The following is a 26554-nucleotide window of genomic DNA, read 5'->3' as shown; positions in this document are numbered from 1 at the left end:
ATGAGTGACCGCATCCAAGTAGGCATGTCAGACAGTCCGTACGTATACTGGCAGGAAAAAGAGGCAATTTGGAGGCCCTTGCACAAACTGGCTTTATTCTACCTAAGTTGCCCTCCCACAAGTGTGTACTCCGAAAGAGTGTTTAGTGCCGCCGCTCACCTTGTCAGCAATCGGCGTACGAGGTTACTTCCAGAAAATGTGGAGAAGATGATGTTCATTAAAATGAATTATAATCAATTTCTCCGTGGAGACATTGACCAGCAGCAATTGCCTCCACAAAGTACACAGGAAGCTGAGATGGTGGATTCCAGTGGGGACGAATTGATAATCTGTGAGGAGGGGGATGTACACGGTGATGAATCGGAGGATGATGATGAGGTGGACATCTTGCCTCTATAGAGCCAGTTTGTGCAAGGAGAGATTAATTGCTTCTTTTTTGGTGGGGGTCCAAACCAACCCGTCATTTCAGTCACAGTCGTGTGGCAGACCCTGTCACTGAAATGATGGGTTGGTTAAAGTGTGCATGTCCTGTTTATACAACATAAGGGTGGGTGGGAGGGCCCAAGGCAATTCCACCTTGCACCTCTTTTTTCTTTTATTTTTCTTTGCGTCATGTGCTGTTTGGGGAGTGTTTTTTGGAAGGGCCATCCTGCGTGACACTGCAGTGACACTCCTAGATGGGCCAGGTGTTTGTGTCGGCCACTTGGGTCGCTGAGCTTAGTCACACAGCTACCTCATTGCGCCTCTTTTTTTCTTTGCGTCATGTGCTGTTTGGGGAGTGTTTTTTGGAAGGGCCATCCTGCGTGACACTGCAGTGACACTCCTAGATGGGCCAGGTGTTTGTGTCGTCCACTTGGGTCGCTGAGCTTAGTCACACAGCTACCTCATTGCGCCTCTTTTTTTCTTTGCGTCATGTGCTGTTTGGGGAGTGTTTTTTGGAAGGGCCATCCTGCGTGACACTGCAGTGCCACTCCTAGATGGGCCAGGTGTTTGTGTCGGCCACTTGGGTCGCTGAGCTTAGTCACACAGCTACCTCATTGCGCCTCTTTTTTTCTTTGCGTCATGTGCTGTTTGGGGAGTGTTTTTGGAAGGGCCATCCTGCGTGACACTGCAGTGCCACTCCTAGATGGGCCAGGTGTTTGTGTCGGCCACTTGGGTCGCTGAGCTTAGTCACACAGCTACCTCATTGCACCTCTTTTTTTCTTTGCGTCATGTGCTGTTTGGGGAGTGTTTTTTGGAAGGGCCATCCTGCGTGACACTGCAGTGCCACTCCTAGATGGGCCAGGTGTTTGTGTCGGCCACTTGGGTCGCTGAGCTTAGTCACACAGCTACCTCATTGCGCCTCTTTTTTTCTTTGCGTCATGTGCTGTTTGGGGAGTGTTTTTTGGAAGGGCCATCATGCGTGACACTGCAGTGCCACTCCTAGATGGGCCAGGTGTTTGTGTCGGCCACTTGGGTCACTGAGCTTAGTCATCCAGCGACCTCGGTGCAAATTTTAGGACTAAAAATAATATTGTGAGGTGTGAGGTGTTAAGAATAGACTGAAAATGAGTGGAAATTATGGTTATTGAGGTTAATAATACTTTGGGATCAAAATGACTCCCAAATTCTATGATTTAAGCTGTTTTTTAGGGTTTTTTGAAAAAAACACCCGAATCCAAAACACACCCGAATCCGACAAAAAAAATTCGGTGAGGTTTAGCCAAAACGCGTTCGAACCCAAAACACGGCCGCGGAACCGAACCCAAAACCAAAACACAAAACCCGAAAAATTTCCGGTGCACATCTCTAGTGGCCATGCCATGTCACTGTGCAGGAGCCAGCACCGCTCACACACTAGTCTCCGGTGCAGCCCCCAACCCCCGGGACACCCGGAGCAACAAAATGTAGATTCAGGCCACCAGGCCACGCCCCTACCTATGAAACCATGCCTCCTTTTTACCATTGCGCTGCTTATCTGCGCGCACTGCATTACAATCTCCCTCGCCACCTCTCTGGGTGTCACCAGTGATAGTGACACCTCTGCCATGCTTGTAGCAGCTGGTCCTAAGATCTACGCCTCAAGCCCTGAGTGTTTGCCCTTGTGACTTGTTGATCATCATAGCAAAGCAGATGCTTACAGAAAACTGCAGGGGCTTAGATTGAAAATAAAAAAAATTGATGGGTATAAGGTAGAGAGGAGCGGGTTCGGTTCTCCGAGAACCGAATTCCCCACGAACTCCACGTGGTTTACACTGGTACGAGGTAGGCTCGGTTGTTCCCGCCTGACTCGGAAAACCTGAACAAGGGAAAATGTCATCATCCCGCTGTCGGATTCTCGCGAGATTCGGATTCCATATAAAGAGCTGCGCGTTGCCGCCATTTTTACTCGTGCATTGAAGAGAGAGCGGAGAGGACGTGGCTATGTTCTCTCAGTGGAAATCTCAATATCAGTGCTCAGTATCAGTGGATACTTATTGCTGCTCAGTAATACTAGTAGTGTGTCTCTCCTGCTCAGTGTCAGTTCTCAGTAGTATCCTCATCAGTGCTCAGTATCACTGCTCATTGTCTTGTGCTGCATTGTTGTGCTCAGCATACTACAGTACATTACTAATAGTCCAGTGCTGCATCTTGCTGCTCAGTGTCAGTTCTAGTATCCTCATCAGTGCTCACTATCACTGCTCATTGCATTGTGGTGTTCTGTATACTACAGTAACATAGTAATATAGTAACATATAGTAACATAGTTTTTGAGGTTGAATAGAGGCAAATTGCCCATCGTGTTCAACCTGTTTTAAGTTGTGATGATTCTACATACTTGCTGAATAATGTTTTATGACTAGTTAGCTACTACAACTCATGTTACCCCCGGATTAACCATGTTGATATTTTAAGTATTATAACCTTGGATAGCTTTTTCATTCAGAAATGTATCCATTCCTTTTTTAAATCCAATTACAGAGTCCGCCATTACCACCTTCCCTGGCAGGGAATTCCACATCCTGATTGCCCTAACAGTGAAGATCATAGTATCTCACCTGGCAGGTAAGTAGGAGTTGGGCCAGAGCTGTGGAGGATTGCTGCTCGGGCACCCCCTGTCAAGTGAAGGAGATCCAACTGAGGCAGCACAAGGGAACTCTCGAAAGAAGAACAAGGCTAGAGGAAGATCTGAGACAAAGAAATCTGACTTTTACCAGAGCTGACCAGAGGAAAGCACAAACACAGTCCCCCACTACCACAAATAATGCAGTCGAGTTTCCCACATTTGGGGAAATCACAGGGGTCAGCATACCCAGAATGCAATGAATGAACCTCACCCTGGGAGAACAATCTTCATGACCATGGTATCGCCTATGCAAAATAAGTATGATTTGGGATAGGGCTGGGGAGGGCCGCTGCTCAGGCACATCTCTGTCAAGTAAAGGAGATTCAACTGAGGCAGCACAAGGGAACTCTCATCTGGGGACAACAACTGCAGGGAGAACACATATTTTCAGATGAACATGGGAGGGCAGAAGGCTGCCTAATACTGAAGCACCCCCAAACAACAAACCAAATGCAACAACTAGTACAAGCATTCCTGGGGGAAGTTCTGCAGAAGACGGATTTGCATACGGTGATGTCATCCAAGCAGTGGGCCAAAGTTGTCTGGAACCCTCATCTGCATATGAAAAGAGAAAAGGGGTATGCAGGGCATGGCGGCCTTTTGCGGCGCTTGGATGACCCTTAGTTCGCATTAAACACCCCCACCCTCCTTCGGTGTGGGGCTCATGTTGACAATGCCCCAGCCCCTGAAGCATTCAAGCTGATTTCTTACAGCAGCTTGGCACTGTAACAGCTCCAGAGCTGCTCTGTAAGGCAAGTAAAAGGGTGTGTAGTTTGCATTGTGCATTGGAAGGCACAAAGTAAGCAGACAGGAGGAGAAGTCAGGATAGTGCACAAGGGTATAAAAGGGAGGGGCTCAAGAAAAAAGAAGTGGAAACAGACAGCAAACTAGGCTGGAGAGAGACCTGAGACAAAGAGATCTGAATTATACGAGAGCCGACCAGGGGAAACACAAATTATGCAGTCAAGTTTCCCACATTTGGGGAAATCGCAGGGGCAGCACACCCAGAGTGCAATGGGTGAGCCTTGCCCTGGGAGAAGCACCTTCATGATCATAGTATCTCACCTGGCAGGTAAGTAGGAGTTGGGCTTGAGCTGGGGAGGGTCGCTGCTCGGGCACCCCCCTGTCAAGTGAAGGAGATCCAACTGAGGCAGCACAAGGGAACTCTCGAAAGAAGAACAAGGCTAGAGGAAGATCTGAAACAAAGAAATCTGACTTTTACCAGAGCTGACCAGAGGAAAACACAAACACAGTCCCCCACTACCACAAATAATGCAGTCGAGTTACCCACATTTGGGGAAATCACAGGGGTCAGCATACCCAGAATGCAATGAATGAACCTCACCCTGGGAGAATAATCTTCATGACCATGGTATCTCCTATGCAAAATAAGTATGATTTGGGATAGGGCTGGGGAGGGCCGCTGCTCAGGCACATCTCTGTCAAGTAAAGGAGATTCAACTGAGGCAGCACAAGGGAACTCTCATCTGGGGACAACAACTGCAGGGAGAACACATATTTTCAGATGAACATGGGAGGGCAGAAGGCTGCCTAATACTGAAGCACCCCCAAACAACAAACCAAATGCAACAACTAGTGCAAGCATTCTTGGGGGAAGGCCTGCCGCAGATGGATTTGCATATGGTGATGTCATCCAAGCAGTGGGTCAAAGTTGGCTACAACCTTCGTCTGCATATGAAAAGAGAAAAGGGGCGTGCAGGGCATGGCGGCCTTTTGCGGTGCTTGGATGACCCTTAGTTTGCATTAAACACCCCCACCCTCCTTCGGTGTGGGTCTCATGTTGGCCATGCCCCAGCCCCTGAAGCATTCAAGCTGATTTCTTGCAGCAGCATGGCACTGTAACAGCTCCAGAGCTGCTCTGTAAGGCAAGTAAAAGGGTGTGGGCCCTGCAGCACTACCTGTAGTTTGCATTGTGCATTGAAAGGCACAAAGTAAGCAGACAGGAGGGGAAGTCAGGATAGTGCACAAGGGTATAAAAGGGAGGGGCTCAAGAAAAAAGAAGTGGAAACAGACAGCAAACTAGGCTGTAGAGAGACCTGAGACAAAGAGATCTGAATTATACGAGAGCCGACCAGGGGAAACACAAATTCTGCAGTCAAGTTTCCCACATTTGGGGAAATCGCAGGGGCAGCACACCCAGAGTGCAATGGGTGAGCCTTGCCCTGGGAGAAGCACCTTCATGATCATAGTATCTCACCTGGCAGGTAAGTAGGAGTTGGGCTAGAGCTGTGGAGGGTCGCTGCTCGGGCACCCCCCTGTCAAGTGAAGGAGATCCAACTGAGGCAGCACAAGGGAACTCTCGAAAGAAGAACAAGGCTAGAGGAAGATCTGAGACAAAGAAATCTGACTTTTACCAGAGCTGACCAGAGGAAAACACAAACACAGTCCCCCACTACAACAAATAATGCAGTCGAGTTACCCACATTTGGGGAAATCACAGGGGTCAGCATACCCAGAATGCAATGAATGAACCTCACCCTGGGAGAACAATCTTCATGACCATGGTATCTCCTATGCAAAATAAGTATGATTTGGGATAGGGCTGGGGAGGGCCGCTGCTCAGGCACATCTCTGTCAAGTAAAGGAGATTCAACTGAGGCAGCACAAGGGAACTCTCATCTGGGGACAACAACTGCAGGGAGAACACATATTTTCAGATGAACATGGGAGGGAAGAAGGCTGCCTAATACTGAAGCACCCCCAAACAACAAACCAAATGCAACAACTAGTGCAAGCATTCCTGGGGGAAGGCCTGCAGCAGATGGATTTGCATATGGTGATGTCATCCAAGCAGTGGGTCAAAGTTGGCTTCAACCCTCGTCTGCATGTGAAAAGAGAAAAGGGGCGTGCAGGGCATGGCGGCCTTTTGCGGCGCTTGGATGACCCCTAGTCCGCATTAAACACCTCCACCCTCCTTCGGTGTGGGGCTCATGTTGGCTATGCCTCAGCCCCTGAAGCATTCAAGCTGATTTCTTGCAGTAGCTGGGCTCTGTAACAGCTCCAGAGCTGCTCTGTACGGCAAGTAAAAGGGTGTGGGCCCTGCAGCACTACCTGTAGTTTGCATTGTGCATTGGAAGGCACAAAGTAAGCAGACGGGAGAAGTCAGGATAGTGCGCAAGGGCATAGAAGGGAGCAGCTCAAGAAAAGAGAAGTGGAAACAGACAGCAAACTAGGCTGGAGAGAGACCTGAGACAAAGAGATCTGAATTATACGAGAGCCGACCAGGGGAAACACAAATTATGCAGTCAAGTTTCCCACATTTGGGGAAATCTGTCACCAGAAGAGCAATGCAAAATGTACAAGTGATATATTAAAATCATCTTCCATCTTGAATTTCAATGATGCATTGGGACAACAATTTTGTGAGAAACATCTTCACCCATAAAGAAAGATTTTCTTAATTCCTTATCTGTGTGCTGATTAGATATTACCTTGTTTTCACATTAAACAGACTTCCACATGAGAAAGCAGCAAGGATGCAGTAACGTTTATGTTTCCTGGTGTCAACCTGTATTATTTCAGTAGACATTGAAATGAGGATGCATCTTGCTGCCTTTCCAATGTAGCAAGTTTAATTCAGTAATAGGTGAAAAAACATTCCTACAAAGGTGTTAATCAGAGACTTGGCTTTGTGGACACTTTTCAGAGAGCAAATTTGTTAGCATAAAAATAAAGTCAGAAAATGAAGAGCTGTTTAATCACTCAATTGGACTTTTCTGCCAGCATAATTTTTTTTTCTCTGCAACCCACTGCTAAATTGTGCTTCCTAGCTGTTTTTTATAAAATCACTTAATCAAATCTAACTCTGATTACATCAGAGAAGGCCAGGTACCCTACACCATAAGAGGGGGTTTGAAATTTTGACTTGTCTACTTAAAGATCACCAAAATCTGATCACAAGGTCAATTACATCCCTGGGTGGGATTGAACCACCAACCTTTTGGTTAATAGCCAAACATGCTAACCGATTGCACCACAGAGACACCTCGTAAAAGTCCATTCTGACAAAGGCTAATAAGCATTCATCTAGAACGTTTCCTAGAAAAACTTTAAAAAGTCAATAATCTGGAGAGTTTTTGTAAGAAACACATTGCTACTTTCCCATGATGAGTGAGTGCTTCAGGATCTCTTGCACTTACATGAGCAGCAGAGTACTGCAACGGAAGCATGCTGGGCCCATAACCCAGAGGTAGGCAGATTGAAACTATCTTCTGCTATATGCATTGTTTTTTGTTAATTAAAGTAATCCAAAACTGGGATTGATATTTTGGCTCTTTTATTTTTACTTAAAGTACAATAACTTTTACCATTTTAATTTGTTTTAATAGTATATTGACAGTATTGTTTTCTTTCAAAAATCCACTTAATTTTCTTTACCCTATTATTAAAATGGTAATTGACAAAAACAAACTACATTGTCACCAGAAGAGCAGTACAAAATGTACAAGTGATATATTAAAATCATCATTCCAGCTTGAATTTCAATGATGCTTTGGTGCAACAATTTTGTGAGAAACATCTTCACCCATAAAGAAAGATTTTCTTAATTCCTTACCTGTGTGCTGATTAGATATCACCTTGTTTTCACATTAAACAGACTTCCCCATGAGGAAGCAGCAAGGATGCAGTGACGTTTATGTTTCCTGGTGTCAACCTGTATTATTTCAGTAGACATTGAAATGAGGATGCATCTTGCTGCCTTTCCAATGAAGCAAGTTTAATTCAGTAATAGGTGAAAAACCATTCCTACAAAGGTGTTAATCAGAGACTTTACTTTGTGGACACTTTTCAGAGAGCAAATTTGTTAGCATAAACATAAAATCAGAAAATGAAGAGCTGTTTAATCACTCAATTGGACTTTTCTGCCAGCATAGTTTTTTTTCTCTGCAACCCACTGCTAAATTGTGCTTCCTAGCTGTTTTTTATAAAATCACTTAATCAAATCTAACTCTGATTACATCAGAGAAGGCCAGGTACCCTACACCATAAAAGGGAGTTTGACATTTTGACTTGTCTACTTAAAGATTACCAAAATCTAATCACAAGGTCAATTACATCCATGGGTGGGATTGAACCACCAACCTTTTGGTTAATAGCCAAACATGCTAACCGATTGCACCACAGAGACACCTCGTAAAAGTATATACTGACAAAGGCTAATAAGCATTCATCTAGAACGTTTCCTAGAAAAACTTTAAAAAGTCAATAATCTGGAGAGTTTTTGTAAGAAACACATTGGTACTTTCCCATGATGAGTGAGTGCTTCAGGATCTCTTGCACTTACATGAGCAGCAGAGTACTGCAACGGAAGCATGCTGGGCCCATAACCCAGAGGTAGGCAGATTGAAACTATCCTCTGCTATATGCATTGTTTTTTGTTAATTAAAGTAATCCAAAACTGGGATTGATATTTTGGCTCTTTTATTTTTACTTAAAGTACAATAACTTTTACCATTTTAATTTGTTTTAATAGTATATTGACAGTATTGTTTTCTTTCAAAAATCCACTTAATTTTCTTTACCCTATTATTAAAATGGTAATTGACAAAAACAAACTACATTGTCACCAGAAGAGCAGTACAAAATGTACAAGTGATATATTAAAATCATCTTTCCAGCTTGAATTTCAATGATGCTTTGGTGCAACAATTTTGTGAGAAACATCTTCACCCATACCCAAGACTTACTAGGCTGAATATGTATACACTAGAAAAGAGGTGCCTAAGAGGAGATATTATTAATATCTTCAAATATGTAAAGATACATAACAAAGAGTTATCAGAGGAATTATTTAATAAAAGAACACGTGGTCACTCGCTGCGACTGGAGGAAATTCAGAATGCAATGGAGGAAAGGGTTCTTCACTGTTAGGGCAATCAGGATGTGGAATTCCCTGCCAGGGAAGGTGGTAATGGCGGACTCTGTAATTGGATTTAAAAAAGGAATGGATACATTTCTGAATGAAAAAGCTATCCAAGGTTATAATACTTAAAATATCAACATGGTTAATCCGGGGGTAACATGAGTTATAGTAGTTAACTAGTCATAAAACATTATTCAGCAAGTATGTAGAATCATCACAACTTAAAACAGGTTGAACACGATGGGCAATTTGCCTCTATTCAACCTCAAAAACTATGTTACTATATGTTACTATATTACTGTAGTATACAGAACACCACAATGCAATGAGCAGTGATAGTGAGCACTGATGAGGATACTAGAACTGACACTGAGCAGCAAGATGCAGCACTGGACTATTAGTAATGTACTGTAGTATGCTGAGCACCACAATGCAGCACAAGACAATGAGCAGTGATACTGAGCACTGATGAGGATACTACTGAGAACTGACACTGAGCAGGAGAGACACACTACTAGTATTACTGAGCAGCAATAAGTAACCACTGATACTGAGCACTGATATTGAGATTTCCACTGAGAGAACATAGCCACGTCCTCTCCGCTCTCTCTTCAATGCACGAGTAAAAATGGCGGCAACGCGCAGCTCTATATATAATATCCGAATCTCGCGAGAATCCGACAGCGGGATGATGACATTTTCCCTTGTTCAGGTTTTCCGAGTCAGGCGGGAACAACCGAGCCTGCCTCAGACCAGTGTAAACCACGTGGAGTTCGTGGGGAATTCGGTTCTCGGAGAACCGAACCCGCTCCTCTCTACCTTATACCCATCAATTTTTTTTATTTTCAATCTAAGCCCCTGCAGTTTTCTGTAAGCATCTGCTTCGCTATGATGATCAACAAGTCACAAGGGCAAACACTCAGGGCTTGAGGCATAGATCTTTGGACTAGCTGCTACAAGCATGGCAGAGGTGTCACTATCACTGGTGACACCCAGAGAGGTAACGAGGGAGATTGTAATGCAGTGCGTGCAAATAAGCAGCGCAATGGTAAAAAGGAGGCATGATTTCATAGGTAGGGGCGTGGCCTGGTGGCCTGAATCTACATTTTGTTGCTCCGGGTGTCCCGGGGGTTGGGGGCTGCACCCGGGGACTAGTGTGTAAGCGGTGCTGGCTCCTGCACAGTGACAGGGCATGGCCACCCAGTATGACACCTCCCTTCTTGACCATGCTGTAATTGCAGTCGCACTGCAGTTCAGCGTGATCATAAACAATGGTGTAGCCTCCTGCTGGTGCAGACTGTATGTGCGCGCAGGAAGCCGCCACCATTTTTGTGATCACAGCGGCTGAATGTGATGTCATACAGCCGCTGTGACCACGCCCCCTGTGTCTCCTCCATTGCAGACCCCATTTTGAAGCCTTGCCCCCGCACTGCTCCATCCCTGACTTGGAAATGGAGTGTTGCTGACCCCACTCTCCCCCCCTGCCCCGATTGACAGGCAGAGGCGATCGCATGCAGGCACATGCGTATGCTCTTAGCAATTTTTGCAGTTGGATTGCTTATTGTGATTGCAATCCAACCTGAATCAGGCCCTATTACCTATCACATAGCGCTGCGGGCAGTACAAAATTGGGTTAATATAGGAGAAAAACCCCCAGACCTGTGCTCCTTAACTGTACCTGGTGGCTAGTGGAGCGGCTGCCCAGTAATCAGTGTCCACCCCAGTGCGCACACGGCCCACCCCCTACGGCCACGCTCCCCTTAATCAGCGGCCTCGTGATCCGGAAGGGCGGTGTGTGTGTGACTGACCTTAGGAAGAAACCGGAGCCTCCGCTGCAGTGACCCAGCAACCAGGGCACGGGAGTATACAGCGCCGCTGGGAGTGATGAAGCTGCAGTAAAGATGTCTATTAGACCTAGCCTGCTGCAGCCCTTGTAGATTCTCATAAAACAAGTTCTTCTTTTCTTGTCAAAATTAATAGCTAAGAATAGGCTGCCTGAGGCAGGCCCCTGTTAAGTGGCCTGCTACTGAAGGCACCAACTACAAACTGAGCTCCCTGTTCATGGAAGCGGGGTTATAGAGGAGGATGCGCTGAGCATCTTGGGAACAGTCAAAAGCTTTGAGCCGGTTGGTGCCTCAGATCAAGATCCTACTCTACACCCCAATGTGAATCCTTGTGGAGTCCAGTGTACCCCACAGAAGAAATTAATGTGTCACACCCATTGGCAGCAACCTTAGAATAGCTGCTGACGGGCACAATTGAGAAAGGAAGGGGGGGGGCATTTGAATCCAGCACATAGATGCAATTCAAATATGTAATTTGTACCTTCCTATTTTAAAATATAATGGATGAACCTCACCCTGTGAGAACAATCTTCATGATCAAGAGATCTAATATGTAAAATAAGTATGAGTTGGGATAGGGCTGGGGAGGGTGGCAGCTCGGGCAGCCCCTCCCCCGTCAAGTTAAGGAGATTCAACTGAGGAAGCACAAGGGAACTCTCGTTTGGGGACAACAACTGCAGGGAGACCACATCTTTTCAGATGAACATGGGAGGGCGGAAGGCTGCCTAATACTGAAGCACCATCAAATATCAAACCATATCCAACAACTAGTACAAGCATTCCTGGGGGAAGGTCTGCAGCAGACGGATTTGCATACGGTGATGTCATCCAAGCAGTGGGCCAAAGTTGGCTGGAACCCTCATCTGCATATAAAAAGAGAAAAGGGGCATGCAGGGCATGGCGGCCTTTTGCAGTGCTTGGATGACCCCTAGTTCGCATTAAACACCCCCACCCTCCTTTGGTGTGGGGCTCATGTTGGCCATGCCCCATCCCCTGAAGCATTCATGCTGATTTCTTGCAGCAGCTGGGCACTGTAACAGCTCCAGAGCTGCTCTGTAAGGCAAGTAAAAGGGTGTGGGCCCTGCAGCACCACCTGTAGTTCGCATTGTGCGTTGGAAGGCACAAAGTAGGCAGACGGGAGGAGAAGTCAGGATAGTACACAAGGGCATCCTTTTCTCTTAGTCCGTAAAGGATGCTGGGGTCACATTAAGAACCATGGGGTATAGACGGGATCCGCAAGAGACATGGGCACTTTAAGACTTTCAAAGGGTGTGAACTGGCTCCTCCCTCTATGCCCCTCCTCCAGACTCCAGTTATAGGAACTGTGCCCAGGGAGACGGACATTTCGAGGAAAGGATTTATTGTTAAACTAAGGTGAGCATCTTACCAGCTCACACCTTAAGCATGCCGCAGAACGTGGCAGAACGTGGCATTCAACAGAACACAAGCCAACGGCATGAACAATTGCAGCAAGAAGGCCAGGTACCCTACACCATAACAGGGGTTTTCGAAATTTTGACTTGTCTACTTAAAGATCACCAAAATCTGATAACAAGGTCAATTACATCCCTGGGTGGGATTGAACCACAAACCTTTTGGTTAATAGCCGTACACACTAACTGATTGCGCCACAGCGACACTTTGCAAAAGTACTTACTGACAAAGGCTAATAAGCATTCTCATGCTGCTTTCTCATGTGGAAGTCTGTTTAATGTGAAAACAAGGTGATATCTAATTAGCACACAGGTAAGGAATTAAGAAAATCTTTATTTAAGGGTGAAGATGTTTCTCACAAAATTGTTGCCCCAATGCATCATTGAAATTCAAGCTGGAAAGATGATTTTAATATATCACTTGTACATTTTGTATTGCTCTTCTGGTGACAATGTAGTTTGTTTTTGTCAATTACCATTTTAATAATAGGGTAAAGAAAATTAAGTGGATTTTTGAAAGAAAACAATACTGTCAATATACTATTAAAACAAATTAAAATGGTAAAAGTTATTGTACTTTAAGTAAAAATAAAAGCTAAAATATCAATCCCAGTTTTGGATTACTTTAAATGGACTGCAGATCTCTCTTGGCCTGGACCTATGGGGGTCAAATGCAGGACATTGCATGTCAGCCATGTTGTCACATCTCGGCTGAAAGAATACAAAATTATATATATACAGTCACTTGAAAACATTATTGGTGATTATTCCTGCAGGTAATCACCACACCTTAGATCACATATAATTTGTGATCCTCCTTTCTCTATTCAAACGTGACAGCAAGGCTCACCCATTGCACTCTGGGTGTGCTGCTCCTGCGATTTCCCCAAATGTGGGAAACTTGACTGCATAATTTGTGTTTCCCCTGGTCGGCTCTCGTATAATTCAGATCTCTTTGTCTCAGGTCTCTCTCCAGCCTAGTTTGCTGTCTGTTTCCACTTCTCTTTTCTTGAGCTGCTCCCTTCTATGCCCTTGCGCACTATCCTGACTTCTCCCGTCTGCTTACTTTGTGCCTTCCAATGCACAATGCAAACTACAGGTAGTGCTGCAGGGCCCACACCCTTTTACTTGCCGTACAGAGCAGCTCTGGAGCTGTTACAGAGCCCAGCTACTGCAAGAAATCAGCTTGAATGCTTCAGGGGCTGAGGCATAGCCAACATGAGCCCCACACCGAAGGAGGGTGGAGGTGTTTAATGCGGACTAGGGGTCATCCAAGCGCCGCAAAAGGCCGCCATGCCCTGCACGCCCCTTTTCTCTTTTCACATGCAGACGAGGGTTGAAGCCAACTTTGACCCACTGCTTGGATGACATCACCATATGCAAATCCATCTGCTGCAGGCCTTCCCCCAGGAATGCTTGCACTAGTTGTTGCATTTGGTTTGTTGTTTGGGGGTGCTTCAGTATTAGGCAGCCTTCTTCCCTCCCATGTTCATCTGAAAATATGTGTTCTCCCTGCAGTTGTTGTCCCCAGATGAGAGTTCCCTTGTGCTGCCTCAGTTGAATCTCCTTTACTTGACAGAGATGTGCCTGAGCAGCGGCCCTCCCCAGCCCTATCCCAAATCATACTTATTTTGCATAGGAGATACCATGGTCATGAAGATTGTTCTCCCAGGGTGAGGTTCATTCATTGCATTCTGGGTATGCTGACCCCTGTGATTTCCCCAAATGTGGGTAACTCGACTGCATTATTTGTTGTAGTGGGGGACTGTGTTTGTGTTTTCCTCTGGTCAGCTCTGGTAAAAGTCAGATTTCTTTGTCTCAGATCTTCCTCTAGCCTTGTTCTTCTTTCGAGAGTTCCCTTGTGCTGCCTCAGTTGGATCTCCTTCACTTGACAGGGGGGTGCCCGAGCAGCGACCCTCCCCAGCTCTAGCCCAACTCCTACTTACCTGCCAGGTGAGATACTATGATCATGAAGGTGCTTCTCCCAGGGCAAGGCTCACCCATTGCACTCTGGGTGTGCTGCCCCTGCGATTTCCCCAAATGTGGGAAACTTGACTGCAGAATTTGTGTTTCCCCTGGTCGGCTCTCGTATAATTCAGATCTCTTTGTCTCAGGTCTCTCTACAGCCTAGTTTGCTGTCTGTTTCCACTTCTTTTTTCTTGAGCCCCTCCCTTTTATACCCTTGTGCACTATCCTGACTTCTCCTCCTGTCTGCTTACTTTGTGCCTTCCAATGCACAATGCAAACTACAGGTAGTGCTGCAGGGCCCACACCCTTTTACTTGCATTACAGAGCAGCTCTGGAGCTGTTACAGTGCCAAGCTGCTGCAAGAAATCAGCTTGAATGCTTCAGGGGCTGGGGCATGGCCAACATGAGACCCACACCGAAGGAGGGTGGGGGTGTTTAATGCAAACTAAGGGTCATCCAAGCACCGCAAAAGGCCGCCATGCCCTGCACGCCCCTTTTCTCTTTTCATATGCAGACGAAGGTTGAAGCCAACTTTGACCCACTGCTTGGATGACATCACCATATGCAAATCAATCTGCGGCAGGCCTTCCCCCAGGAATGCTTGCACTAGTTGTTGCATTTGGTTTGTTGTTTGGGGGTGCTTCAGTATTAGGCAGCCTTCTGCCCTCCCATGTTCATCTGAAAATATGTGTTCTCCCTGCAGTTGTTGTCCCAGATGAGAGTTCCCTTGTGCTGCCTCAGTTGAATCTCCTTTACTTGACAGAGATGTGCCTGAGCAGCGGCCCTCCCCAGCCCTATCCCAAATCATACTTATTTTGCATAGGAGATACCATGGTCATGAAGATTATTCTCCCAGGGTGAGGTTCATTCATTGCATTCTGGGTATGCTGACCCCTGTGATTTCCCCAAATGTGGGTAACTCGACTGCATTATTTGTGGTAGTGGGGGACTGTGTTTGTGTTTTCCTCTGGTCAGCTCTGGTAAAAGTCAGATTTCTTTGTTTCAGATCTTCCTCTAGCCTTGTTCTTCTTTCGAGAGTTCCCTTGTGCTGCCTCAGTTGGATCTCCTTCACTTGACAGGGGGGTGCCCGAGCAGCGACCCTCCCCAGCTCAAGCCCAACTCCTACTTACCTGCCAGGTGAGATACTATGATCATGAAGGTGCTTCTCCCAGGGCAAGGCTCACCCATTGCACTCTGGGTGTGCTGCCCCTGCGATTTCCCCAAATGTGGGAAACTTGACTGCATAATTTGTGTTTCCCCTGGTCGGCTCTCGTATAATTCAGATCTCTTTGTCTCAGGTCTCTCTCCAGCCTAGTTTGCTGTCTGTTTCCACTTCTTTTTTCTTGAGCCCCTCCCTTTTATACCCTTGTGCACTATCCTGACTTCTCCTCCTGTCTGCTTACTTTGTGCCTTCCAATGCACAATGCAAACTACACACCCTTTTACTTGCCTTACAGAGCAGCTCTGGAGCTGTTACAGTGCCAAGCTGCTGTAAGAAATCAGCTTGAATGCTTCAGGGGCTGGGGCATTGGCAACATGAGCCCCACACCGAAGGAGGGTGGGGGTGTTTAATGCGAACTAAGGGTCATCCAAGCGCCGCAAAAGGCCGCCATGCCCTGCATACCCCTTTTCTCTTTTCATATGCAGATGAGGGTTCCAGACAACTTTGGCCCACTGCTTGGATGACATCACCGTATGCAAATCCGTCTTCTGCAGAACTTCCCCCAGGAATGCTTGTACTAGTTGTTGCATTTGGTTTGTTGTTTGGGGGTGCTTCAGTATTAGGCAGCCTTCTGCCCTCCCATGTTCATCTGAAAATATGTGTTCTCCCTGCAGTTGTTGTCCCCAGATGAGATTTCCCTTGTGCTGCCTCAGTTGAATCTCCTTTACTTGACAGAGATGTGCCTGAGCAGCGGCCCTCCCCAGCCCTATCCCAAATCATACTTATTTTGCATAGGCGATACCATGGTCATGAAGATTGTTCTCCCAGGGTGAGGTTCATTCATTGCATTCTGGGTATGCTGACCCCTGTGATTTCCCCAAATGTGGGAAACTCGACTGCATTATTTGTGGTAGTGGGGGACTGTGTTTGTGCTTTCCTCTGGTCAGCTCTGGTAAAAGTCAGATTTCTTTGTCTCAGATCTTCCTCTAGCCTTGTTCTTCTTTCGAGAGTTCCCTTGTGCTGCCTCAGTTGGATCTCCTTCACTTGACAGGGGGTGCCCGAGCAGCAATCCTCCACAGCTCTGGCCCAACTCCTACTTACCTGCCAGGTGAGATACTATGATCTTCACTGTTAGGGCAATCAGGATGTGGAATTCCCTGCCAGGGAAGGTGGTAATGGCGGACTCTGTAATTGGATTTAAAAAAGGAATGGATACATTTCTGAATGAAAAAGCTATCCAAGGTTATAATACTTAAAATATCAACATGGTTAATCCGGGGGTAACATGAGTTGTAGTAGCTAACTAGTCATAAAACATTATTCAGCAAGTATGTAGAATCATCACAACTTAAAACAGGTTGAACACGATGGGCAATTTGCCTCTATTCAACCTCAAAAACTTTGTTACTATATGTTACTATATTACTATGTTACTGTAGTATACAGAACACCACAATGCAATGAGCAGGGATAGTGAGCACTGATGAGGATACTAGAACTGACACTGAGCAGCAAGATGCAGCACTGGACTATTAGTAATGTACTGTAGTATGCTGAGCACAACAATGCAGCACAAGACAATGAGCAGTGATACTGAGCACTGATGAGGATACTACTGAGAACTGACACTGAGCAGGAGAGACACACTACTAGTATTACTGAGCAGCAATAAGTATCCACTGATACTGAGCACTGATATTGAGATTTCCACTGAGAGAACATAGCCACGTCCTCTCCGCTCTCTCTTCAATGCACGAGTAAAAATGGCGGCAACGCGCAGCTCTTTATATGGAATCCGAATCTCGCGAGAATCCGACAGCGGGATGATGACATTTTCCCTTGTTCAGGTTTTCCGAGTCAGGCGGGAACAACCGAGCCTGCCTCGTACCAGTGTAAACCACGTGGAGTTCGTGGGGAATTCGGTTCTCGGAGAACCGAACCCGCTCCTCTCTACCTTATACCCATCAAATTTTTTTATTTTCAATCTAAGCCCCTGCAGTTTTCTGTAAGCATCTGCTTTGCTATGATGATCAACAAGTCACAAGGGCAAACACTCAGGGCTTGAGGCGTAGATCTTAGGACCAGCTGCTACAAGCATGGCAGAGGTGTCACTATCACTGGTGACACCCAGAGAGGTGGCGAGGGAGATTGTAATGCAGTGCGCGCAGATAAGCAGCGCAATGGTAAAAAGGAGGCATGGTTTCATAGGTAGGGGCGTTGCCTGGTGGCCTGAATCTACATTTTGTTGCTCCGGGTGTCCCGGGGGTTGGGGGCTGCACCGGGGACTAGTGTGTCAGCGGTGCTGGCTCCTGCACAGTGACATGGCATGGCCACTAGAGATGTGCACCGGAAATTTTTCGGGTTTTGTGTTTTGGTTTTGGGTTCGGTTCCGCGGCCGTGTTTTGGGTTCGAACGCGTTTTGGCTAAACCTCACCGAATTTTTTTTGTCGGATTCGGGTGTGTTTTGGATTCGGGTGTTTTTTTCAAAAAACCCTAAAAAACAGCTTAAATCATAGAATTTGGGAGTCATTTTGATCCCAAAGTATTATTAACCTCAATAACCATAATTTAACTCATTTTCAGTCTATTCTTAACACCTCACACCTCACAATATTATTTTTAGTCCTAAAATTTGCACCGAGGTCGCTGGATGACTAAGCTCAGTGACCCAAGTGGCCGACACAAACACCTGGCCCATCTAGGAGTGGCACTGCAGTGTCACGCATGATGGCCCTTCCAAAAAACACTCCCCAAACAGCACATGACGCAAAGAAAAAAAGAGGCGCAATTAAGTAGCTGTGTGACTAAGCTCAGCGACCCAAGTGGCCGACACAAACACCTGGCCCATCTAGGAGTGGCACTGCAGTGTCACGCAGGATGGCCCTTCCAAAAAACACTCCCCAAACAGCACATGACGCAAAGAAAAAAAGAGGCGCAATGAGGTAGCTGTGTGACTAAGCTCAGCGACCCAAGTGGCCGACACAAACACCTGGCCCATCTAGGAGTGGCACTGCAGTGTCACGCAGGATGGCCCTTCCAAAAACACTCCCCAAACAGCACATGACGCAAAGAAAAAAAGAGGCGCAATGAGGTAGCTGTGTGACTAAGCTCAGCGACCCAAGTGGCCGACACAAACACCTGGCCCATCTAGGAGTGGCACTGCAGTGTCACGCAGGATTGCCCTTCCAAAAAACACTCCCCAAACAGCACATGACGCAAAGAAAAAAAGAGGCGCAATGAGGTAGCTGTGTGACTAAGCTCAGCGACCCAAGTGGCCGACACAAACACCTGGCCCATCTAGGAGTGGCACTGCAGTGTCACGCAGGATGGCCCTTCCAAAAAACACTCCCCAAACAGCACATGATGCAAAGAAAAATAAAAGAAAAAAGAGGTGCAAGGTGGAATTGCCTTGGGCCCTCCCACCCACCCTTATGTTGTATAAACAGGACATGCACACTTTAACCAACCCATCATTTCAGTGACAGGGTCTGCCACACGACTGTGACTGAAATGACGGGTTGGTTTGGACCCCCACCAAAAAAGAAGCAATTAATCTCTCCTTGCACAAACTGGCTCTATAGAGGCAAGATGTCCACCTCATCATCATCCTTCGATTCATCACCGTGTACATCCCCCTCCTCACAGATTATCAATTCGTCCCCACTGGAATCCACCATCTCAGCTCCCTGTGTACTTTGTGGAGGCAATTGCTGCTGGTCAATGTCTCCACGGAGAAATTGATTATAATTCATTTTAATGAACATCATCTTCTCCACATTTTCTGGAAGTAACCTCGTACGCCGATTGCTGACAAGGTGAGCGGCGGCACTAAACACTCTTTCGGAGTACACACTTGTGGGAGGGCAACTTAGGTAGAATAAAGCCAGTTTGTGCAAGGGCCTCCAAATTGCCTCTTTTTCCTGCCAGTATACGTACGGACTGTCTGACGTGCCTAATTGGATGCGGTCACTCATATAATCCTCCACCATTCTTTCAATGGTGAGAGAATCATATGCAGTGACAGTAGACGACATGTCCGTAATCGTTGGCAGGTCCTTCAGTCCGGACCAGATGTCAGCATCAGCAGTCGCTCCAGACTGCCCTGCATCACCGCCAGCGGGTGGGCTCGGAATTCTGAGCCTTTTCCTCGCACCCCCAATTGCGGGAGAATGTGAAGGAGGAGCTGTTGACCGATCAAGTTCCGCTTGACTTGATAATTTTCTCACCAGCAGGTCTTTGAACCCCTGCAGACTTGTGTCTGCCGGAAAGAGAGATACAACGTAGGTTTTAAATCTAGGATCGAGCACGGTGGCCAAAATGTAGTGCTCTGATTTCAACAGATTGACCACCCGTGAATCCTGGTTAAGCGAATGAAGGGCTCCATCCACAAGTCCCACATGCCTAGCGGAATCGCTCTGTCTTAGCTCCTCCTTCAATGTCTCCAGCTTCTTCTGCAAAAGCCTGATGACGGGAATGACCTGACTCAGGCTGGCAGTGTCTGAACTGACTTCACGTGTGGCAAGTTCAAAAGGTTGCAGAACCTTGCACAACGTTGAAATCATTCTCCACTGCGCTTGAGACAGGTGCATTCCACCTCCTATATCGTGGTCAGATGTATAGGCTTGAATGGCCTTTTGCTGCTCCTCCATCCTCTGAAGCATATAGAGGGTTGAATTCCACCTCGTTACCACTTCTTGCTTCAGATGATGGCAGGGCAGGTTCAGGCGTTTTTGGTGTTGCTCCAGTCTTCTGTACGTGGTGCCTGTACGCCGAAAGTGTCCCGCAATTCTTGTGGCCACCGACAGCATCTCTTGCACGCCCCTGTCGTTTTTTAAATAATTCTGCACCACCAAATTCAAGGTATGTGCAAAACATGGGACGTGCTGGAATTTGCCCAGATATAATGCACGCACAATATTGCTGGCGTTGTCCGATGCCACAAATCCACAGGAGAGTCCAATTGGGGTAAGCCATTCTGTGATGATCTTCCTCAGTTGCCGTAAGAGGTTTTCAGCTGTGTGCGTATTCTGGAAAGCGGTGATACAAAGCGTAGCCTGCCTAGGAAAGAGTTGGCGTTTGCGAGATGCTGCTACTGGTGCCGCCGCTGTTGTTCTTGCGGCGGGAGTCAATACATCTACCCAGTGGGCTGTCACAGTCATATAGTCCTGAGTCTGCCCTGCTCCACTTGTCCACATGTCCGTGGTTAAGTGGACATTGGGTACAACTGCATTTTTTAGGACACTGGTGAGTCTTTTTCTGAGGTCTGTGTACATTTTCGGTATCGCCTGCCTAGAGAAATGGAACCTAGATGGTATTTGGTACCGGGGACACAGTACCTCAATCAAGTCTATAGTTGGCTCTGAAGTAATGATGGATACCGGAACCACGTTTCTCACTGCCCAGGAAGCCAAGGCCTCAGTTATCCGCTTTGCAGCAGGATGACTGCTGTGATATTTCATCTTCCTTGCAAAGGACTGTTGGACAGTCAATTGCTTGGTGGAAGTAGTAAAAGTGGTCTTACGACTTCCCCTCTGGGATGACCATCGACTCCCAGCAGCAACAACAGCAGCGCCAGCAGCAGTAGGCGTTACACTCAAGGATGCATCGGAGGAATCCCAGGCAGGAGAGAACTCGTCAGAATTGCCAGTGACATGGCCTGCAGGACTATTGGCATTCCTGGGGAAGGAGGAAATTGACACTGAGGGAGTTGGTGGGGTGGTTTGCGTGAGCTTGGTTACAAGAGGAAGGGATTTACTGGTCAGTGGACTGCTTCCGCTGTCGCCCAAAGTTTTTGAACTTGTCACTGACTTATGATGAATGCGCTGCAGGTGACGTATAAGGGAGGATGTTCCGAGGTGGTTAACGTCCTTACCCCTACTTATTACAGCTTGACAAAGGCAACACACGGCTTGACACCTGTTGTCCGCATTTCTGTTGAAATACTTCCACACCGAAGAGCTGATTTTTTTGGTATTTTCACCAGGCATGTCAATGGCCATATTCCTCCCACGGACAACAGGTGTCTCGCCGGGTGCCTGACTTAAACAAACCACCTCACCATCAGAATCCTCCTTGTCAATTTCCTCCCCAGCGCCAGCAACACCCATATCCTCCTCATCCTGGTGTACTTCAACACTGACATCTTCAATCTGACTATCAGGAACTGGACTGCGGGTGCTCCTTCCAGCACTTGCAGGGGGCATGCAAATGGTGGAAGGTGCATGCTCTTCACGTCCAGTGTTGGGAAGGTCAGGCATCGCAACCGACACAATTGGACTCTCCTTGTGGATTTGTGATTTTGAAGAACGCACAGTTCTTTGCTGTGCTTTTGCCAGCTTAAGTCTTTTCATTTTTCTAGCGAGAGGCTGAGTGCTTCCATCCTCATGTGAAGCTGAACCACTAGCCATGAACATAGGCCAGGGCCTCAGCCGTTCCTTGCCACTCCGTGTGGTAAATGGCATATTGGCAAGTTTACGCTTCTCCTCCGACGATTTTTATTTAGATTTTTGAGTCCTTTTTTTACTGATCTTTTGTGTTTTGGATTTTACATGCTCTGTACTATGACATTGGGCATCGGCCTTGGCAGACGACGTTGATGGAATTTCATCGTCTCGGCCATGACTAGTGGCAGCAGCTTCAGCACGAGGTGGAAGTGGATCTTGATCTTTCCCTATTTTTGGAACCTCAACATTTTTGTTCTCCATATTTTAATAGGCACAACTAAAAGGCACCTCAGGTAAACAATGGAGATGGATGGATACTAGTATACTTATGGATGACGAGTGACTGACGACACAGAGGTAGCTACAGCCGTGGACTACCGTACTGCGTCTGCTAGTATAGAGATGATAATTAATGATATAAAAAAAATATATATATAACTACTGTAGGTATATATAATATAATGACGGACCTGGTGGACACTGTCAGCAGACTGCTAAACTACTAGTATGAAGAAGATAGAAAAAAACTTCCACCACAGGTAGGTAGGTATACAATTATGGACGAGCACTGACGACACAGAGATAGCCACAGCCGTGGACTACCGTACTGCGTCTGCTAGTATAGAGATGATAATTAATGATATAAAAAAAAATATATATAACTACTGTAGGTATATATAATATAATGACGGACCTGGTGGACACTGTCAGCAGACTGCTAAACTACTAGTATGAAGAAGATAGAAAAAAAAAACCACCACAGTTAGGTATACAATTATGGACGAGTGACGACACAGAGGTAGGTACAGCCGTGAACTACCGTACTGCGTCTGCTAGTATAGATAATATACTAAATATATTACTACTGTAGGTATATAATATAATGACGGACCTGGTGGACACTGTCAGCAGACTCCTAAACTACTAGTATGAAGAAGATAGAAAAAAAAAACCCACCACAGGTAGGTATACAATTATGGACGAGCACTGACGACACAGAGGTAGGTACAGCCGTGGACTACCGTACTGCGTCTGCTAGTATAGATAATATAATAAATATATTACTACTGTAGGTATATAATATAATGACGGACCTGGTGGACACTGTCAGCAGACTGCTAAACTACTAGTATGAAGAAGATAAAAAAAAAACCCACCACAGGTAGGTAGGTATACAATTATGGACGAGCACTGACGACACAGAGATAGCCACAGCCGTGGACTACCGTACTGCGTCTGCTAGTATAGATAATATAATAAATATATTACTACTGTAGGTATATAATATAATGATGGACCTGGTGGACACTGTCAGTAGACTCCTAAACTACTAGTATGAAGAAGATAGAAAAAAAAAACCCACCACAGGTAGGTAGGTATACAATTATGGACGAGCACTGACGACACAGAGATAGCCACAGCCGTGGACTACCGTACTGCGTCTGCTAATATAGAGATGATAAAGATGAAAAAAAAAATATAACACTACTGCAGATAAATATTTATATAATATATGTATGACGGACCTGCTGGACACTGTCAGCAGAATGCGTTTATAGAATAAAAAAAAAACACCACAGGAGTGTTTAACTTTTTCAGGCAGACAATATACTGGTGGTCACACTGGCAGCAAAAGTGTTCACTGTACTCCTGCTATAACTGCTCCCCAGTCTCCCCCACAATTAAGCTGTGTGAGCAGTGAGCACTCAGCACAGTCAGATATACATAGATGATATATCATGCAGCACACTGAGGCTGAGCACAGATATGGTATGTGTATCGTTTTTTTTCAGGCAGAGAACGGATTATAAATAATAAAACTGGTGGTCACTATCAGCAAAACTCTACACTACTGAGTACTCCTGACAAGTTCAACTGCTCCCCAAATTAGTAGTAAATCAAATGTCACTCGTCTCTATCTTCTAATCTAAACGGAGAGGACGCCAGCCACGTCCTCTCCCTATCAATCTCAATGCATGTGTGAAAATGGCGGCGACGCGCGGCTCCTTATATAGAATCCAAGTCTCGTGAGAATCCGACAGCGGGATGATGACGTTCGGGCGCGCTCGGGTTAACCGAGCAAGGCGGGAGGATCCGAGTCTGCTCGGACCCGTGCAAAAAAGGGTGAAGTTCGGGCGGGTTCGGATTCCGAGGAACCGAACCCGCTCATCTCTTATGGCCACCCAGCATGACGCCTCCCTTCTTGACCATGCTGTAATTGCAGTCGCACTGCAGTTCAGCGTGATCATAAAAAATGGTGTAGCCTCCTGCTGGTGCAGACTGTATGTGCGCGCAGGAAGCCGCCACCATTTTTGTGATCACAGCGGCTGAATGTGATGTCATACAGCCGCTGTGACCACGCCCCCTGTGTCTCCTCCATTGCAGACCCCATTTTGAAGCCTTGCCCCCGCACCGCTCCATCCCTGACTTGGAAATGGAGTGTTGCTGACCCCCCTCTCCCCCCCTGCCCCGATTGACAGGCAGAGGCGATCGCATTCTCTGCGGGGTGCCGCAGAAAATGCAGGCACATGCGTATGCTCTTAGCAATTTTTGCAGTTGGATCACTTATTGTGATTGCAATCCAACCTGAATCAGGCCCTATTACCTATCACAATGCGCTGCGGGCAGTACAAAATTGGTTTAATATAGGAGAAAAACCCCCAGACCTGTGCTCCTTAACTGTACCTGGTGGCTAGTGGAGCGGCTGCCCAGTAATCAGTGTCCACGCCAGTGCGCACACGGTCCACCCCCTACGGCCACGCTCCCCTTCATCAGCGGCCTCGTGATCCGGAAGGGCGGTGTGTGTGTGACTGACCTTAGGAAGAAACCGGAGCCTCCGCTGCAGTGACCCAGCAACCAGGGCACGGGAGTATACAGCGCCGCTGGGAGTGATGAAGCTGCAGTAAAGATGTCTATTAGACCTAGCCTGCTGCAGCCCTTGTAGATTCTCATAAAACAAGTTCTTCTTTTCTTGTCAAAATGAATAGCTAAGAATAGGCTGCCTGAGGCAGGCCCCTGTTAAGTGGCCTGCTACTGAAGGCACCAACTACAAACTGAGCTCCCTGTTCATGGAAGCGGGGTTATAGAGGAGGATGCACTGAGCATCTTGGGAACAGTCAAAAGCTTTGAGCCGGTTGGTGCCTCAGATCAAGATCCTACTCTACACACCAATGTGAATCCTTGTGGAGTCCTGTGTACCCCACAGAAGAAATTAATGTGTCACACCCATTGGCAGCAACCTTAGAATAGCTGCTGATGGGCACAATTGAGAAAGGAAGGGGGGGGGGGGGACATTTGAATCCAGCACATAGATGCAATTCAAATATGTAATTTGTACCTTCCTATTTTAAAATATAATGGATGAACTTCACCCTGTGAGAACAATCTTCATGATCAAGAGATCTCATATGCAAAATAAGTATGAGTTGGGATAGGGCTGGGGAGGGTGGCTGCTCGGCCCCTCCCCCGTCAAGTTAAGGAGATTCAACTGAGGAAGCACAAGGGAACTCTCGTCTGGGGACAACAACTGCAGGGAGACCACATCTTTTCAGATGAGCATGGGAGGGCGGAAGGCTGCCTAATACTGAAGCACCATCAAATATCAAACCATATGCAACAACTAGTACAAGCATTCCTGGGGGAAGGTCTGCAGCAGACGGATTTGCATACGGTGATGTCATCCAAGCAGTGGGCCAAAGTTGGCTGGAACCCTCATTTGCATATGGAAATAGAAAAGGGGCATGCAGGGCATGGCGGCCTTTTGCGGTGCTTGGATGACCCCTAGTTCGCATTAAACACCCCCACCCTCCTTTGGTGTGGGGCTCATGTTGGCTATGCCCCAGCCCCTGAAGCATTCAAGCTGATTTCTTGCAGCAGCTGGGCACTGTAACAGCTCCAGAGCTGCTCTGTAAGGCAACTAAAAGGGTGTGGGCCCTGCAGCACTACCTGTAGTTCGCATTGTGTGTTGGAAGGCACAAAGTAAGCAGACGGGAGAAGTCAGGATAGTGCGCAAGGGCATAGAAGGCAGTGGCTCCAGAAAAGAGAAGTGGAAACAGACAGCAAACTAGGCTGGAGAGAGACCTGAGACAAAGAGATCTGAATTATACGAGAGCCGACCAGGGGAAACACAAATTATGCAATCAAGTTTCCCACATTTGGGGAAATCGCAGGAGCAGCACACCCAGAGTGCAATGGGTGAGCCTTGCCCTTGGAGAAGCACCTTCATGATCATAGTATCTCACCTGGCAGGTAAGTAGGAGTTGGGCTAGAGCTGGGGAGGGTCACTGCTCGGGCACCCCCCTGTCAAGTGAAGGAGATCCAACTGAGGCAGCACAAGGGTACTCTCGAAAGAAGAACAAGGCTAGAGGAATATATGAGACAAAGAAATCTGACTTTTACCAGAGCTGACCAGAGGAAAACACAAACACAGTCCCCCACTACCACAAAAAATGCAGGCGAGTTTCCCACATTTGGGGAAATCACAGGGGTCAGCATACCCAGAATGCAATGAATGAACCTCACCCTGGGAGAACAATCTTCATGACCATGGTATCTCCTATGCAAAATAAGTATGATTTGGGATAGGGCTGGGGAGGGCCGCTGCTCAGGCACATCTCTGTCAAGTAAAGGAGATTCAACTGAGGCAGCACAAGGGAACTCTCATCTGGGGACAACAACTGCAGGGAGAACACATATTTTCAGATGAACATGGGAGGGAAGAAGGGAATTCCACATC

General features: G+C 46.8%; 13 non-coding genes across 13 annotated transcripts; 5 read left to right on the top strand and 8 right to left on the bottom strand.

Moving 5' to 3' along the window:
• Positions 1-3183: 3183 nt before the first annotated feature.
• Positions 3184-3347, bottom strand: LOC135021394 (U1 spliceosomal RNA). The gene has a single exon (XR_010218646.1). It is a non-coding gene; the product is annotated as a U1 spliceosomal RNA (small nuclear RNA).
• Positions 3348-4002: 655 nt separating this feature from the next.
• LOC135021481 (U1 spliceosomal RNA) lies at positions 4003-4165 on the bottom strand. The gene has a single exon (XR_010218731.1). It is a non-coding gene; the product is annotated as a U1 spliceosomal RNA (small nuclear RNA).
• A 152-nt stretch (positions 4166-4317) lies between these two features.
• On the bottom strand, positions 4318-4481 carry LOC135021434 (U1 spliceosomal RNA). Its single transcript, XR_010218685.1, has one exon. It is a non-coding gene; the product is annotated as a U1 spliceosomal RNA (small nuclear RNA).
• A 674-nt stretch (positions 4482-5155) lies between these two features.
• LOC135021524 (U1 spliceosomal RNA) lies at positions 5156-5318 on the bottom strand. Its single transcript, XR_010218761.1, has one exon. It is a non-coding gene; the product is annotated as a U1 spliceosomal RNA (small nuclear RNA).
• Positions 5319-5470: 152 nt separating this feature from the next.
• LOC135021421 (U1 spliceosomal RNA) lies at positions 5471-5634 on the bottom strand. The gene has a single exon (XR_010218672.1). It is a non-coding gene; the product is annotated as a U1 spliceosomal RNA (small nuclear RNA).
• A 1381-nt stretch (positions 5635-7015) lies between these two features.
• On the bottom strand, positions 7016-7089 carry TRNAN-AUU (transfer RNA asparagine (anticodon AUU)). Its single transcript has one exon. It is a non-coding gene; the product is annotated as a tRNA-Asn (tRNA).
• Positions 7090-13868: 6779 nt separating this feature from the next.
• LOC135021420 (U1 spliceosomal RNA) lies at positions 13869-14032 on the top strand. Its single transcript, XR_010218671.1, has one exon. It is a non-coding gene; the product is annotated as a U1 spliceosomal RNA (small nuclear RNA).
• Positions 14033-14184: 152 nt separating this feature from the next.
• LOC135021523 (U1 spliceosomal RNA) lies at positions 14185-14347 on the top strand. The gene has a single exon (XR_010218760.1). It is a non-coding gene; the product is annotated as a U1 spliceosomal RNA (small nuclear RNA).
• Positions 14348-15020: 673 nt separating this feature from the next.
• LOC135021433 (U1 spliceosomal RNA) lies at positions 15021-15184 on the top strand. Its single transcript, XR_010218684.1, has one exon. It is a non-coding gene; the product is annotated as a U1 spliceosomal RNA (small nuclear RNA).
• A 152-nt stretch (positions 15185-15336) lies between these two features.
• On the top strand, positions 15337-15499 carry LOC135021480 (U1 spliceosomal RNA). The gene has a single exon (XR_010218730.1). It is a non-coding gene; the product is annotated as a U1 spliceosomal RNA (small nuclear RNA).
• Positions 15500-16154: 655 nt separating this feature from the next.
• On the top strand, positions 16155-16318 carry LOC135021393 (U1 spliceosomal RNA). The gene has a single exon (XR_010218645.1). It is a non-coding gene; the product is annotated as a U1 spliceosomal RNA (small nuclear RNA).
• A 9594-nt stretch (positions 16319-25912) lies between these two features.
• Positions 25913-26075, bottom strand: LOC135021555 (U1 spliceosomal RNA). The gene has a single exon (XR_010218786.1). It is a non-coding gene; the product is annotated as a U1 spliceosomal RNA (small nuclear RNA).
• Positions 26076-26227: 152 nt separating this feature from the next.
• LOC135021423 (U1 spliceosomal RNA) lies at positions 26228-26391 on the bottom strand. Its single transcript, XR_010218674.1, has one exon. It is a non-coding gene; the product is annotated as a U1 spliceosomal RNA (small nuclear RNA).
• Between the last annotated feature and the right edge of the window lie 163 nt (positions 26392-26554).

Source organism: Pseudophryne corroboree, unplaced genomic scaffold (genome assembly GCF_028390025.1).
Source record: "Pseudophryne corroboree isolate aPseCor3 unplaced genomic scaffold, aPseCor3.hap2 scaffold_370, whole genome shotgun sequence".
NCBI lineage: Eukaryota > Metazoa > Chordata > Amphibia > Anura > Myobatrachidae > Pseudophryne > Pseudophryne corroboree.
This window is presented reverse-complemented; position numbering and strand designations above follow the sequence as displayed.